Genomic DNA, 17,678 nt, shown 5'->3' on the forward strand with positions numbered 1-17,678 from the left:
ATCGTCATTATGTACGAACTATATTATATACCATCAGATGCCTACGTCGCCGACGACCAACCCATCGCCTGTCATGATTAATGGTTTTGGAATTCAATAGATTTAATACAACAATAAATTGTACATATACATTTTTTCGTTTAAAACTACAGTATATTCTAAGATGATGGGGAGGTTAATGTCAGTTAAAAAGGGTCACAATGTTCATGTTACAATGGTAAATTTGCCTGTATTGTGTTACTCCACCCACAATTCGTATTGTATTTTTTCCATTTACAATATAATAATACATATTCCAATGATTTTTCTGAAATAAATCGAACGTGGTCGATTTTAATATCTGCTGTCTTATTATACAGGTGTAAAATAAAAATGTAGACATACTTCTACTTACATTCTGTAAACACATTTAATTTCGAAGTAAACTATACTTGTGAATTTTTGATTGACACTCATTTTCAATTTTATTTCCAAAAGTCACACTAATTGAAATTAATTAAAACTGTGAAACCAAGTTCGAAAACTGGGATTTGATGTATAGGTAGTACCTACCATTGATAATAAATACTAATATAATATTATATTAAAATCAATAAAATCAATGATAGTATATTATAGATTCGAAGTATACGCACCTACCTCATTATTATATAGATCACTGTTATGTATCCATAATGAACAAAATGTCTTAAATTTAAATTCAATAATAAACCACAGGCAGAAGGTACCTAAAAATAATATTATTTTGTTGTGTTGAATAATTATTTTATCGATGACGTATTTTAAGTAAAGCGTTTCGAGTTTATTTGAACAATTACGAAAAATGTGTTCGACTTATTCCAATATAGTTATTGTAAAAAATCTTGTAAATATTATTTTTACTTGGATACCTATTTAAAAACAATAATAACACATTTTTTTAAAATAAAAACAGGCAATACCTAATTTTTAACAAAATATAATGTACTTGAATTAAATCAGCAGCTGGTTTATGATCATAATAATAGATGGATAAGAAGTATAAAAGAGGAATAGGTACACATATAACATGTTATAAAATTTGTTTAGAATATGTTTGAATAAAAATTTCATGAATTCTGCGTACATATATATAATATAATATTTTTAATTATTTTTTCACTTAAAATTTAAATTTAAAAATATATTTTTTTGATGCTGAGCAGAGTATATACCTAAGAAACGTATTGTTTAATTAAGACGTGTTTTTTTCAAATTTAATATTTTTATTGCAAATAACCTACTTTGCTCAATATCATAATTTTATTATTCAAGTGCTTACCATTAAATCCAAATGAATGAATGAATAAAAAAAATATAAACATGAAAAATGGTAATTGGAGATCTAGCTATCAGCCCTCAATCGATGCAAATTCATACATGTACTCCTGACGTCGAAAATCTGAAGCTGTTTTTTAGGATAAAATGTTAGTCGATTGCCATGTTTGAGTATTAAGTAATTCATAAACATCAGGGAAGTTCAATTTACACGCATCTAAACCTATCAGATTCAGACAATTTGACTGCGTCGGATCGCGGACGATGTGGGTGGTGCACGGATGAAATTGTATTTCTATTATATATTATGTCGCATATCCAGTTCTTTTTTGAATGAATAAAAAAGTAAATAATTACTAAAAATGGTAATTGGGTGTCTAGCTATCAGTCCTTAACCGATGCAAGTCGACACCTGTGCTAAGCAATGCACCTACGGCGGATTGTACCTCCTAACGTCGAAAGTCTGATGCTGTTTTGTAGGAGAAAAAGTTCAAATTACGTGTTAAAATTTAAATTAAGTTGTCAGATATCATCGGGGAAAAACTATATAAACGAAATTAAACCTCCCATCAGATAGCCAATCAGACGATATGCATTAACAGTGCTTAATATCGTTTCTGAGCCGCAACGGATTTGCGTCCAGCACTGTCTCACTCATATGATTCGTATAATTCGTGTGTAATGAAACTCGAATATTCTTATTAATTGTCTTTTTAATGCTTATGACAATAATTACCGACTTATGTGTATTATTCCTAATACGAATACTTAATATAATATATACTATTTGAATATGTACCCAATTTATTCAAAAAATAAAATATTAATGCTCATACATAATCTGTATAATTTCAATACATATTTTAAATATTAATACATATCATGTACTTCATTAGGTAGGTAAAAAAATAGAATAAATATCTCGTACATCGATCAATGAGAAAATTAAAAGAACAAAGAAAAACGTCCGGAGGATCGTCGTCAGCGGTCGTACTCGTTACCGCGATCGCGACCGCTACGAACGCTCACACTCCAGTGCATATAGTGCTAAAACATCATTCAGGATTGAACTTAATATTCTAAAGTTGTATTAATTTATCATCACATTAATTATTTGATTTTTCCTTATTATTAGCTCTCTAAAAAAACTCAAAACATCGCATTACATTACTATTGACCGCACCGCTTAAATCGATTAGCTTTAACATATCATTCATAATGATGTGCTTAATGTAAACTTATAATCGTTCTGTATGGAACCTATAAAAGTTCAATTTTTATTTAATAACTAGCAATTGACAATCATATTCTTATTCTGTAATGCTTAAACTTTTAATAAATTTTATATATTTTTTTTCTATTTTACCTATTATCAAAAGACTTATTTAAAATTATTGAATATTTATTCTACTTTATTGCATGTACAAATATACAGACATTTGATATAGGTACATCATTTTATTTTAAATGCAGTGAGCAGGTAATCATTCAATAAAAGTACAGTAATTTATATCAAATTTTACTTACTTCAAATATAGATAAGTATTAAGTTTTTTTTTATCAGTAGTACTATACATTTGAATATTTAAAGATGCTTGTTCATATTTTTATATCTATCGCCCTATCGGCCGTTTCGCGTTCGACGCCGTCGCTAGGTCATTGACCGCACGGATCATCAGTTGACCACGCGGCTATATTGGTCATACGTTACCGTGGGATTTTTGCCGTTCGTATTTGCATGGACATGTCACAGGTTTTATTTTAATATATATTATTGTTACCTATTGCTATTATTTATTGTCAAATATTATACTATGTGTGTTGATATTTTTATACACTGTGTCTGGGCGCCCATATTATTTATATTAAATTAATTATTATTATCATATCATATTGTGCACAGCACTTATTCTAACTTTATTTTCATATTCTTTGTATTGAATCGGTAACTCCTACTCGACACCACAGTTCAAATATTTAGTCACCCTGGCCAAATGCTAGTTAATAGCTGGAGACGAAACAAAATCAATGTTATAGAACCTAGCACCAACGATTATGGACTTCTTTAATCAATAACGCATAAGATAAATTAAATAACAACGTCTATATTATTTCATAACTGTGATAAAATTAAATTATTAGTAAGTAATTAATTAATACATATAATTAATTGAAACTATTATTTTATTAGAATAATTTCAAATGTGTTACTCTCTTGTCCCTGTCCGATGGTGGTACAAGAAACTTTTTCTAGAAGACGAAAATCAAAGTTGGAAGATTTAATTCAATACAAAAAGGACAATCAAGAATAAAGAAAAATTCATCAACAGCATTTTTGGACGCCAAAACCTCAATGTTTATTAAGAAAACAGGGTAATGTATAATTTAAATACATAAATATTTTTTAAATTATATTATTTATGTAATTGTTAAAACATTAATATTAAAAATACTAGAGCCAGATTGCATATATGAACAATAATCACTTTAAACATTTAATAAATAAATAGTGATGGCCAATGGCTATTAACTAATATCTAATGATCACTTAAATATTTAGTGTCCTAAATCTGGTCCGTTACATTTTATTTAATCATATCATATTGATTAATTTTTCACGTAATCCTGCTTTAGTTTGTGTCAGTGCTATACCTTATAATAAAGTAATAAACATATATAACTATTTTCCTAACAAACACCGAGGAATCGCATTTATTTTAAATCATCTGTGATGAACTTTAAAATAATACTAATGGTATTTATATGAGAAATTAGATTTTATAGAATAATTTAGATACTAAATTTAAAATATATCAAATACACACATTATTATCCCTGTAGGTCATATATATATTTTTAATATTGATTATTGAATAAATATTTATGTTGATGTTTATATTTAAAAGGTTATGAAATCACTCAAATAATGAATATAATTAATTGTAAAGAAACCATTCAATCAAGTCATTCACATGATCAACATCAATCATCGAACCAGATCACATAATATGTACTTAAAGCTATTCCAATATTACTATTTAAACTATATTTATATTACTACTTAAAATAATCATTGATTTTTCAAATAATTTTTAAATTATTTGTACTTAACATAATAATGTGTATTTAAAATATTTGTGTTGACTTTATCTTCTCTTAGCAAATAATTAAGACATTAATAAATTATTAAATTAAATAGTATTTAATTTATTTGCTTTATTCTATTTTAATTTTAGAATTACTTCGACGTTAAAATAATTAATAAATGTAAAATGAAAATGGTCCATTTAGTCATTTTATATCAGGGATAGCTAATTTTTTTAACGTTTTGTACAAAAAATTACCTTATTATTCTCCTGCATGTTATTTAACTATAAAATATATTATAAGAAAAATGTAGGTACTACTTTAAATGTATTTATTGTTTTATTTAGTAAATGTATAATGTATTTAATTAATTAAAAAAAAAATAACAATACTTTATTATTTATTAATAATTTTACTTGATAAAGTTGTAACTTGTAAGTATCTAAAGTATAAAGTATTACGTATTTTAATTTTTGGGACACTTATTACAGATTCACCATCCATGTACTACGTTTTTGACTTTAATTTATAATACACTGTTTCTATTAGGTCCATTAAGTAATATTGAGTTGGATTGTCTGATTTAAACAAAACCTCGACATGTTAAAATTATAAAATCAATTGAAAACTATATATATATTAATAAAAAAGTTAAACTTTTAAACTATTATTGCTTTAAGTAAATAAGTACCTAAGTAAGTAATCATAATTTAAAATAAATTTTAATAGTACTTGTTCATATATTTATCAATTTCAATAACTGATTTTTCAGTAGATTATAAAATTACACCTTTATTATATAATAAATATAATTATATATAGATAAATATGTTACTTCCCTATTATTCATTAATTTATAGATTCACTCAAACGATCGGTTAATTTCTCACCCAAATGATACATACATTTTACGTACATTTTGAGTTATTCGCCCAAATGAATGACGCCCGAAGGGTTTATACCAAAATTCTAAAAATTAATTTTATATTAAGTTGTTTGTGTTATAAAATTAATAAATGAACATACTTTTTTGACAATATTTTCTGTTGTAGTAGTTGCTACATTTAGAAAGAAATTACTAACGAAAAAAAAAGAAATAAAACAAAATTCGTTTAATTCAAAAATTTGTCTGTAAACAATAAAAATAATAATTTAGATGATTATTATAAATACAAAAATTAGATATCTAAAGCTGTTTAATTTTTAATTAAAAAAAACCTAAATATGTTATATTATATTATAAAATGTTTAAAGAGACAATAGGTAGCAATGCATTTGTACATATATAATATAATATATTGATATTTGAATTATAAAATTCTTAATGATAAATCTTAAAATAATTGAAAAATTATTGTTCAAAAACACAAGTTTATTACAAATAAATAAGTAAAGATATAATTATTATCAAACTTAAAGGTAAATAGTAAAAACCTTGAAATTATTTTTTAATCTTATAATTTTAAAATGAAATAAATATTTTACTTTACTTAACTAATTTTTATATTTGAATTAAAAAAAAAAAAACCTAAATTAATTATAAAATTTTAGTTGAAACATATGTATTTTATCATATTAATCCACTAATATTTAAATTTTAAACAAATTTTAATTACCACGAGTCCGTGATAAATAGGAGTATGCTGATAGGAAGCTGATACTGGTTTCAATTAAGCTAGAGTTTATGTCAACGGCGCACTTTCTAAAATCTCACACATTAAAAAATAAAAAGTTATGTATTGTTAATAGTAGAAAACGGAGAAAGTTTTAAGTTTTACTGTAGTATTTGTGATAATAATAAACCAAGTATATTTTTTTATTATTTATTTAGAAATATTCCTATACTATACATACTATACTCAAAACTTATTTTGAAAATATGGTGTAAACAAATTAATGGGTGCACGAGTAGTCATACATAAATGCACCACCAGAAAAATTTTCGCCCCGTATCGTCAATTAAAAATATCTGGCGCCGCCACTGCAGTTGTGTGACGAGTGGCTATTACGTGTAGCGGTGACTGTTGGACGGGGGACCGTGGGACTGTAAAGTCGTGTGGCTGTTGTGCGGTTCCGTAAAAAGCTTAGCCCCCTAACCCGTCACCCCTAGTTACGCCGATGTATAACAATGCCCGGATTTCCTACTTTGCACGTAACATATACAAAAACAAATGTCCTTTATAAACTTGTAGGTAGGTACCTACACTTGAATATTTTATAGACAAAATAATAACACCGAGTTAAACTTATTTTTCAACTGTGACAAGAGACAAATATACAATAATGAAAGTTGTAGATATATGTATAATATGGGTGAACAACATGAGTTATGTTTCACTTGTGATACATTTAACGAATACCTACCTTGGTTACACTAAAGAGATTATATTTTAGTTTATTTTATAGATTTTTATGTTCCACAAATTTCCGCATCTTTAATCGTTGAAATATTTGGTATAAAATTTATATTTTAATAAAAATTACTCAAATCATACAACTAAATACCATATTCTAGCGAATATAACTGTACAAATGTTAAGGTTAGCTATGTTCCAAGAAAAAAATTTTAAAAAAATAAGTAAATTTATGTGAAAAATGTATTATAATAATTTTTATAATATCATGTTTTAAATAAAGAATATATGATATAAATAATTAAAAATTATGTAATGTTTGTTTATCTATTGATGCGTAGAATTAATTGATGTCCGGGCGATGTACAATCACAATATAACTGCTAGTACTAAATAATATCAAATAATAATAATGTTCATACTTACCACTTGTCTCGATAGAATGATTTTCACACGGTTTTTTCCCATTCATCAATACTTATAATACTTTTTTTTACAACATATAGAGGTACCTATATAATCGTGACTTCCCCAATTCGCCGACACTCCAGTTCGCCAACTTCTTGTACTTGACGTCATATAGATTGCATAAAATGAAAGAGGCATCATTTTATTTTTGTGTTATATCCAAATAAATCTCTATTGGCAACAATCATTCCTATTTCAAAATCAATTTGAAATGTTTTTGGTTTAAAAGCCAAATCAAGGCAGCTTCTTTAATTATATTGAACATTCTCTTATAAGTATTATTGCTTTTATTCGGTAAAAGAGCTTAAACCTAAATATAAATAAATATATGAATGTAATATATTATAATGTATAAAAATATAAATACATAATATGTTAATAAATATATATATATTAATTTTTTAAATGATAACATACCATAACCATTGGCACCATAACACACATTATAAAACAATGTAATGTGTATATTTGCATAAATAATTTGATAGTGGATTTAAATATACCATTCACTGTCGGTGAATCGAGAAAATAGAAACTTTATTAATAATTTGTCGGTGGATCAAGACGTCGGCAAACTAGACTGTCGACGAAAAGGGAACATTTTAAAAATATTTTAAAATTAGTATATTTGTCGGCAAACTAAGTTGTCGGTGAATTGGAATTCAACATAGTGGATATGAACCTTAATACTATATAATCATTTTATATTATATATTTATTATTATTTTATTTTTATTTATATATTTTAATATAAAATTATCATATAATATTAAATTGTATACATTAAAAAAACACATACAATTTATTTTTTGGTATGGCTAATACCTACAGTAAAACTATAAGGATACAATAAATGTTCTTGTATCGAAAATTATAACTCACTTGTTATTAGTTCATTTTTTTTTTTTTTTAATGTAATGGTTGTTGGTTTATCAAAATAGGAAAGTTGCCTCAAAGTTTTATATTTTTTTGTAAAATGTGCAATTTTTAGTATTTTTAATATAAATAATTTTTTATTATTATGCTTTTAATAATTTTTGTGGTGAATAATAAAGTTCTAAATGTAAATAATGTTTCTTTCAATGACTTATTTAAAAAAAGAATTGAGAATGAGAAAGTTGGAAAATTGAAAAAATTGTGACTAACGATTTTTAATTTTTTTTTTATTACGATAATTATAACTTATTATAAACCTTGTATTAAATTTTAAGGATTTTTTGGATAGTCGATTTTTTTTTATAGACATTTATAAAAAAAAAAAAAACAGAAAAGTTGAAAATGTCAATTGTCTATAAATTGTTAAATGGTCAAAATATTTGGAAAATTTAATCCTAAATAGATAACACTAATATAAACATTTGGTCAAAATGTCAAGTATTTACAATGATTTGTTTTTGAGTTACGGCAAAATAAAAAAATCCATTTTGTCGACACGTTATGAATTATATTCGTGTTCGCTGATCAACGGGTTTATTTTTATCATAAATATATCTATAGGTAATCGGTGTGCTCGAATCAATTATGTATATTTTATAATTATTTTATTTATCTAAAATCACCAATAAATTACTATAATTAATAATACATAAATATATTTATACCTTCATAATACTCTCAGATGTTTGAAAAAAATAATTGAATAAACATTTAAACAAATAGCTTTTTTAAATTGAAAAGTCAGATTATGTTTATATTGTTTATAATATCGTCGGAAATGATATTTGAAAATTAATTTCAAAATAGGTAATTACATAAATTCAATTACATCAAATAAATTGATTATGGTAAATTTCCTACTCTACACATCACGTGCTAATTTGTGGTATTCGGTAGGAATATTTTGGCAAAGAAAAAAATTATAAAATCGCTTTATTTCATTTTTTTAAATTTCTGGTTTGATTGTGCATACTCATGTTAATTGCATGCAGCATGCTAATGATAATTATACCATATAAATTTCATTCCAGCTTGTATAATATTTATTATGTAATATATGTATTCCTCTAAAATTAAAATTTTATCATATAATAGGTACATTATATGTGTAGTCAGAATCATTCATGTAATTATTATTCAAACTTCAAACAAATATATTTCATGTTTATTTTGCAACATTTTATGTATATTTTAAAACTAAGCTTATACTAATACTATTATATTGTATTGTCTATTGATAGAAATAAACTTATCATATTATTATTATTATTTTATACCTTTCTATTTTATTATGTTCATTAATCAGCAGTTAGTATAATTCAAGTACCATATCTTTTGTTATAAATTGGATATTGCCTGTCTTTATTAAAAAATGAAATTGTTATTATTATTAAATATAAATCCAAATAAAAAAAATAGTTACATGATTTTTTACAATAACCATTGGAATAAATTGATCGTAAATTGGATGCATTCTTCGTAGGTAAATTTCTTCACTAACAGTTCACGATGACAACCTTGTGTTATGGACTTTGCTATTAATAAGTATATTAAAGAAGATTATAAATTATACATATTTATTCCCTTTTTATAATTTGTGTGCAATTTAACATTAATTTTATGAGCTGAGCTATTAGCAATTCATTGATTAGTTGTATGACGAATGACTTCTGCAATCAGACAATGTTAACTAATGACGATTGCCTAATACCCTAACACCAGCGATTAATCACTGAACTATCACTAGTTTGGAGGAGGAGATCTGGCTGTTCTGTTGACTCAGTTGGTAATTTGGTATGCATAAAGTGGGTCATTTTAGACTAAATAGACTATAGTTGTGCGGATTAAATGTTTCTTTATAACAAAATCTTAAATATCTAGTATAATGTACAGAGGTAAATAAAAATGTACATCACCCCTGCATGAATAAATCTCATATCCAACACTATGCCAATTGGTCAGAATTATTACAGAATTACATACCATTACCAGCCTGTGTTATGAAACAATTCTCCGAGATCATTAAATAATTTTAGTCTTAATATAATATGCCATGATTATTATTGTATTGAGCAAATGATAAAACTACTGATAATTTGTGAATAGATTATAAAAACATTACTTGCTAATGGTTCGTGTAATTCCCGCTATTAACCATCTCCAAGATTAGAATTAATATTGTTTAAAATTAAGAACTGTACCAAATATAATATGTAAACAATTTTTTTTGTAAATACACTTAAAAAAAGTACACTATAAAATATTTAGTTTTAATAGCCAAATGAGACAAAAGTAAAAGAAATTTCATTTTATAATTTATTTTTATAAAATGTTCTATTTAACTATCTATTTAAATAATGAGGACGTAGTGAACAAAACTGTGCACACTATATTGTTTTCACTACACTCTGTTCCAAATAAGAAGACTTGTGCGCAAACGACAAAATTACGTTCTGTATTCTGTTTGCCATTGAAATTAAATTGTGCGGCAGCTGAGACACATGAACAACAATCAACAAATAATTATATTAGTAATGATTTGACAGCCATTGTAAGAATAATACATTGCTCCATGACTACGCCCAACTGTACCAATGTGCAGGTCTCATTATCCACAACCCCTATGCGCGAACAGAAGTCTTCTTTTTTGGAACAAAGTATACTAATATCTGTTTATTTTCAGAGATATGTTTTATAAATTAAAAAAAATGTAGAATCTTCACTTTTAGGTAACTTGCACAATAAAGGTGAAATTTGAAGTTTGCAATAAGGATTAACTATTATTGAAATTTGATACCTAACTTTTACATACACAACAAAACAAACTAAAAAGGTAAAACTATAAATTTAATTCCAAATTTAAAAAGATAAAATCTATTATAGGTACTTTATTCAATAATACAAAAAAATATTGTTAGTAGTTAATGAAATTTTATAATAGCAATAATGTTTTTGAATGTTAAAATTAATATTATACAAATGATATGAAAAATAGTTTTTCTTGAAGTTAAAAAAAACCAGTACTTTATCATACAATATTATTAAAGATAAATAAAATGAAAATATTTAAATATTAATTCATAAAAATAATTAATAAGTTGAATGCCTTATTCCTTAAGTATACAAAACTTTAAAAAATATAACAATTCATCCAATTCAGAGCAGGGAGCACGTCGGAGGGTCAGACCAGTGAGGAACGCTAATTTATGAGCCAACTGACATGGAGCAGGAACCCGTACAGTACTCTAGAAATATGTTATAAAAATATTTTATGGGTATAATAAAAAATAGTCCATCAAGGTATACTAACCGACCAATTGTAGTACATATGAGTCAACTTAAATGTAAGTCTTTGCATAATATCGGGAGGAAGTCCAAGAGTGTCTTCAATCACGTGATAATGGGTAGGAGTTACAGTACCCTGTTTTACATGTTGGGAAATTAAAAAGAAATTGTACCTGCAAAATTATAATATTAAATTATTACATTATGTTTACTTGCCTGTTTTTCTACTACAGTATATTAACAACATAGTTTGTATATGTACTTATACATAAATGGTGGTACTCTAACAACAAGATAGATAATTAACATAGAGCATAAACTATATAATGGTTTTGACAGTATCTTTGTTTCTTAATTTTAGTACATACATTATATAGAATTATAAAGGAGAATAGAGGGGCACGCACAGGAATGTTTTTGATCAATATTTTGTTTGTATTGGGTTAGAAATGATAACAGAAAATAAAATTATCATCTAATAAATTTTATATCTATATTTTATACTTGTTTAAATCATTCATTTATTGTCATACTCGACCATATTTCGAGTTTTAATTTGTTACAAACATATTGTGATTAAATAATATGCTAGAGTGTGTAAAAAATCAAAAATTAAAGAAATTTAAATCTTTTCTAAATTGTTACACAGGATATTGAACAGTTTGAATCACATGAGATGTGTATTTTCTAACAGGCAACAAGTGCACAAGAACAGTGATTACAGAAGAACTTCAATTAACTGGGTAATGGTGGAGAGCAGTCACATGAAATAAATGAAAACCAGTTAATCAAGGCTTCAACAATATTACATTGTCATACTATAAGTTATATCGGGGCTTAAAATAATAAGTAATTAATCATTATTTATCGTTGATAGAAATGATTTTCCTTACTTCACTTCTATTTTCTAATTTTTAAATTCACAAGGTCAAAATTAAAATTAATATAATATACTGCTTTCGTACACCTATTTCTTTACTTTTGGTACACACTAGTCTTCAAAAAAAGGAGCAATTAATCGCAAAAAAGGATAATCAATTCTACTGTGTATATACATATACACACAAAAATAATAAATGTTAATTACTCATAAAAATTACAAAGTTACTTTGATCCCACTTAAAAAGTATGAAGTTTGATAAAAATGTAAAATAGTTTATATATAGCTTACTTGGTTGGGTCTGTAACAACAGTATCAATAATTGTACCAGGTTGAGGATTTTGAGGTCCTTTAAAACCAGGAGCAAAAAATCTACTACTAATTCGCTTAGTAACTGTAACAAATGCGAATGGAACAGATTTTGGTCCATACACTTGTTTACAAGCAGTCTAAGAAAAAAATTTAAATCAATAATCAGTAAATTAAAAATAATTTTAACAAACCTACCTGCAAAAGTTTAACTTCTGTGTTATGAACATGTGATATTTGACCTTCTCCAATTCCATCTCTATATACAACAATGGAAGTAGGTAATGTACCATTTTTGGCTTTATACTTCATCAGGGCCTCTGAAAAATAATATACATTTTTATAATTCTTTTGTTTGTTTATCACATAAATAATGTAAACAATGTTTGTATTATAATCCTTTATTGTCATTTATTCTTATAGCATAACTCCTCAACAATTTTCAATACCCCCCCCCCGGCGATAGAAAGTCTAAAATAAACACTGCTCAAGTGGTGGCATGTTATGTACAGGAGTGTCTCACATTTCTAAATTTCATATACTATCCTCTCGGTGAATTAACTATAGGAATAAAGATTGAAATAATTTGTTGTAAATGTATTCAATTGATATATATATATATATATCAATAATGAAACATTTAACTAGGATCTGTACATAATTCTTTATTATATTTATAATAATAATATAATATATGTTTCCAAGGCAAATTTTTTGAGATTAAAATGATCAGCCAATAACTGATGAATTGTAACCAGTTGAACAGAATACATTAAGAATTGTATGTATCTTTAATCCTTAGAAACATAAGTTTAATAGTAGTTTGTACGTTTATAAGAATATAGAAAATGTACATAAATACTTAAATAAGGGTAGACTAAAAAAATCACATTGAAATCTCAAGTACATACTAGTTATGCCTATAGCAAAATTTACAGAAAGTTCCTCTCTGCTTTCATGAGCTTCAACACAACTATAATAACTTGTATGAGCATCGTTCATGGTAGCTACCAAAGCTCCAAATGATATATTTGTCCGTTGACTGTCATGAAATACATCAAAACCAATAATCATCAATCCCTAAAAATATAAAATTAAAAAATACAAATAATTACAATTGAATTTGTATACTAGACAATATCAAATATTACTTTTTTAAGTATGGTAACCTGCCAAGGAGCGCCACCAAGTTTGCAATTAATTTGTATAGCTATTTTAGTGCATATTGACAAGTTGTTTTTCTGCACATTTTTCAACAGTACTACTTGGGATGGTACTGAAAACAAGTGTTTATGATAAATACATACAACAATAAATCATATATATATATATATATATATATATATATATATATATATATATAAGAAATATACCTGCTCTATCAATACATAGTTTACGTTTAATTAAACTATAAATATCACCACGTGACGATGGAATAACATTTAAAATCAATGCTGGATTCGATTCATTGATAATTTGTTCAATATGTGTAAAAATGTATTGGCTCGGCCATCATTCATGGGAACTCTAGAAATTATACTTGTAGTAAGTTTTTAAGAAAATATTACATTAAAAAATATTTACATGGCAGGCCTAGGTAGTATAAATGTCATTCCTTGCGCAGCTTTTAAAAGAGATTGAGCAAAAACATTAACATCTCTACAACAGTCCCTCGGAGCTAAAATATCCCAATGCTTCACAATTGCAGAAGTGAACATTGGTAAAACACGTAAATGTCTTGTCCAGTCTGCTTCATCGCCACCATTATACCCTCGAGTACGACTAAGAATCGGTTCTGGTGGTAAAGTTCGAGCAGTTAGTTCAACAAGTCTATTACTTAATGTTAGATTTCATCTCTTTAATTCAGTAACAGTCTAAATAACATAATTATTGTAATCAATTAAAAAATGTTTGCAAAAAATTGAATTAGAATAAAAACAAATGTATAATGTATCATAAGTTAAATAGAATGAAAATAACTTACATCAGGTGTATTAAGAAGGCGATTTGCAAAATTTGTAAGTCTATCCATGCGTTCTTTGGGATTCACACGGGTATGCATAGCCATATCTTTCATAAGTGTGTAATTATTTCTATAATTTAAAACAATTGTTTACAAATAAGTTTAATAAGAATTAAGTTAAGTTAATTTTAAATTGATTACCTCATGGCATCGGTTATACCAGTCATAATACATAATTCAGGAACAAGATACACCAATGTATCTTCAACTCCAAATTGTCTTATAGATCTTTTATTTTTTGAAATCAACAATGGTTGTTTGCCACCTCGAATCGGTAAGTTCCATTTCTAATACAGTAATTATTATGTTAGTTTAGGTTTATGATAATGAATAATAATAATTAAGTACTTCTTTGTAATATTGCTCATAAGTCATTTTAGATCCATATTTTTTAATAAATTCTAAATTAAGATCAGAATTTTCATCTACGTCATCTATTCTGTATGTTTCATTGTTGTATTTAGTCATCACTGTGGTACCCACAACACCAATTTTAAAGTTAAACTAAATAATAAAATACATTACATAATATAGTATATAAGTATTGATCAAAATTAGTTAAACTGAAATCCTACAATATGATTATAAACTCACCATCCAATCTTTGTTACGATGTCTATCGGCAACACACTGATTAAAAAAATCCAGTACAGTCTCTTGGCGCATGACTTTAGTAGATATTTCTGCACATAATAAAATGTTATCTTCATATCTACCAATGGTTGTTTCATACCCTGGCCAAAGTTGAAGCTTGTGTTGAGCCATATCAATCTAAAGCAATTATAAGGAGTCAGAAAAATAATAAACAAAATATTTTTGGAATAAAAAATTTACTTTAGCTTTTGAATCGTAATAGTTTCTTCTAATTAATGTTAGATTCAGATGTCGAAGGCAATTACGTAAAAGTAAGTTGAAAACTTGGATGTTAGCATGAATCCCCAGTTTCTATTACATTTGTAAATTTCACTGTAATAACAATCTTTTGATCATCTTGGCGACGTAAAGATGTAAGATCAAAAGTCTAAGTCAAAATATTGAAATTAACATAACATCATAAAGTTGGGTCGCTCAAATAATCATTAAACATCATCTTACAAACGACCCTTAACATAATTTAACGGCTATCATTTGATTAATTATAAAAAATTGCTATCTATTAAATTATTCCTGATTTCTTATAATCTAATACCATGAAAACAATAATCAATAAAATATAAAAACATTTAAAAGATTATATTTTACTTTTAACAACTTACTGGTGGATCATATCGACTTCCAGAAAACAACATTGATTCATCAAATAAATATCCTCCCAAACGTCCTCGGTGCTGACCTAATAAGCTTCTTTTAATGCTAGTTCTATTTTCTTCAGGATTGAAATCAACTCTATACTGATATAAACACCAATTTGTATATGAAGTGATTGGAAAATAATTTGCCAACAATTTTACTGGTTGCCCAGAAATTCCTAAGAAAAATAAAAAAATATAACATATTTATAATATAAATAGTATTAATGTGCAGATATCATAATACATTAGAAACTCGTTTAACCAACACTGTTATCGACTATCATCATAAAATATATTTAAACTATAAATACATTCCTTGAGAACAATTATATTAATTTATATTATAAAAGTGCTCGTATAGACCAAAGAAATCGTACAAATTAGTTTCATAAGTGTATGTACTTCGACAAACAGCACTACTACTTACGGTTAGTTATTAGTTAGACCTTGTTATCAAATTTTCATTGTAACTAATAACAAAATAAAAATTTGTTATGATGTAAAAAATATGTATACATATTTCAGTTTTCTAAATTTCTGAGAACACTGTTTTAAGTGCATATATAGTTTTAAATTATGTACAGCTAATTTTTCTAACCTATCGGAATATCGGAGTATTCTGAGTGATTCTTTCAAAGTAGTATGTAAAAGGGGATTCTGGAGCCTCATCCTCATCCTCATCCTCAGCCCTCATCCTCATCTCTCATCCTTATCCTCATCATTTCATTAACTGAGCAGCCGCCCGATCCGTGACGTATACGATATACCCCGCTACCCCGCTCTTCCATCATCCTCATCATCTCATTAACTGAGCCGCCGCCCAATCCATGACGTATACGATATACCCCGCTACCCGGCTCTTCCATATCAATTGGCCGCCGCCACCAACACTGCCGTCGCGCGAGGAAAATAATTAAAAAATTTTATTCATCGGACCGGGATTCGAACCCGAGCCCACCGCAACCCGCCGCCACCGCAACCGCAACCCGCCGCCGACGCCCGATCGCGTACGTGCACGACTTGTATTATTGTTATCATATACGTATGCATACAACCAGTTATCATTTGTTATCATTTGTTATCACATGGTATAATATACGTGCGTGATATATATTTAATCAGTTATCATACATTTAATCAATTATCACACATTTAATCAGTTATCACGTGTTATCAAACATTATATTTTTTAATATTAATTATTTTAATATATATATCACTGACGTATTTACAATAAGAGACATTTATCTGTGTTCAAATAAATATCAATAAATTGAAAGACACTTTCGAAGTACAATAAGATACATTTCCTACCATTAGTAGGTACAGTAGGATTAAATATCAATATTCAAACACATTTCTTAACGAAAACTATTATTATTGAAAAACGCCATAGCAATGTTCATTGAAAGGCACTTCCGCCGTATTGACGATAATAGGTATTCAATTAAATATACACTGCCCCACAATGATAAAGACACTTCCTGCCATTACAAATCGCCACCGTATTGTCATTACCTGTCATCACTTAAAGGACAATTATTAAAGGATAAATACCTACTATATATTACACTAAAGATATTAAAATGCATATTAGTGAATAACACACATTAATGACTGATATTAGTACCTTCTGCCAGACGTATACAGTGTAATATCAATTAAGTATCAATATTCCCATTCGTTTATATAAATCCTGAAAATAGTCAACAGTCCTCCAGTACGTTTTAAACCGTCGTATACGCGTC

The 17,678-nt window shown here is 26.7% G+C and overlaps 1 pseudogene; it reads right to left on the minus strand.

The window, feature by feature from the left end:
- Positions 1 to 11,248: 11,248 nt before the first annotated feature.
- On the minus strand, positions 11,249 to 16,796 carry LOC113558275 (annotated as a pseudogene).
- Positions 16,797 to 17,678: the final 882 nt, after the last annotated feature.

This window comes from Rhopalosiphum maidis, chromosome 4, assembly GCF_003676215.2.
Source record: "Rhopalosiphum maidis isolate BTI-1 chromosome 4, ASM367621v3, whole genome shotgun sequence".
In the NCBI taxonomy this organism is placed as follows: Eukaryota; Metazoa; Arthropoda; class Insecta; order Hemiptera; family Aphididae; genus Rhopalosiphum; species Rhopalosiphum maidis.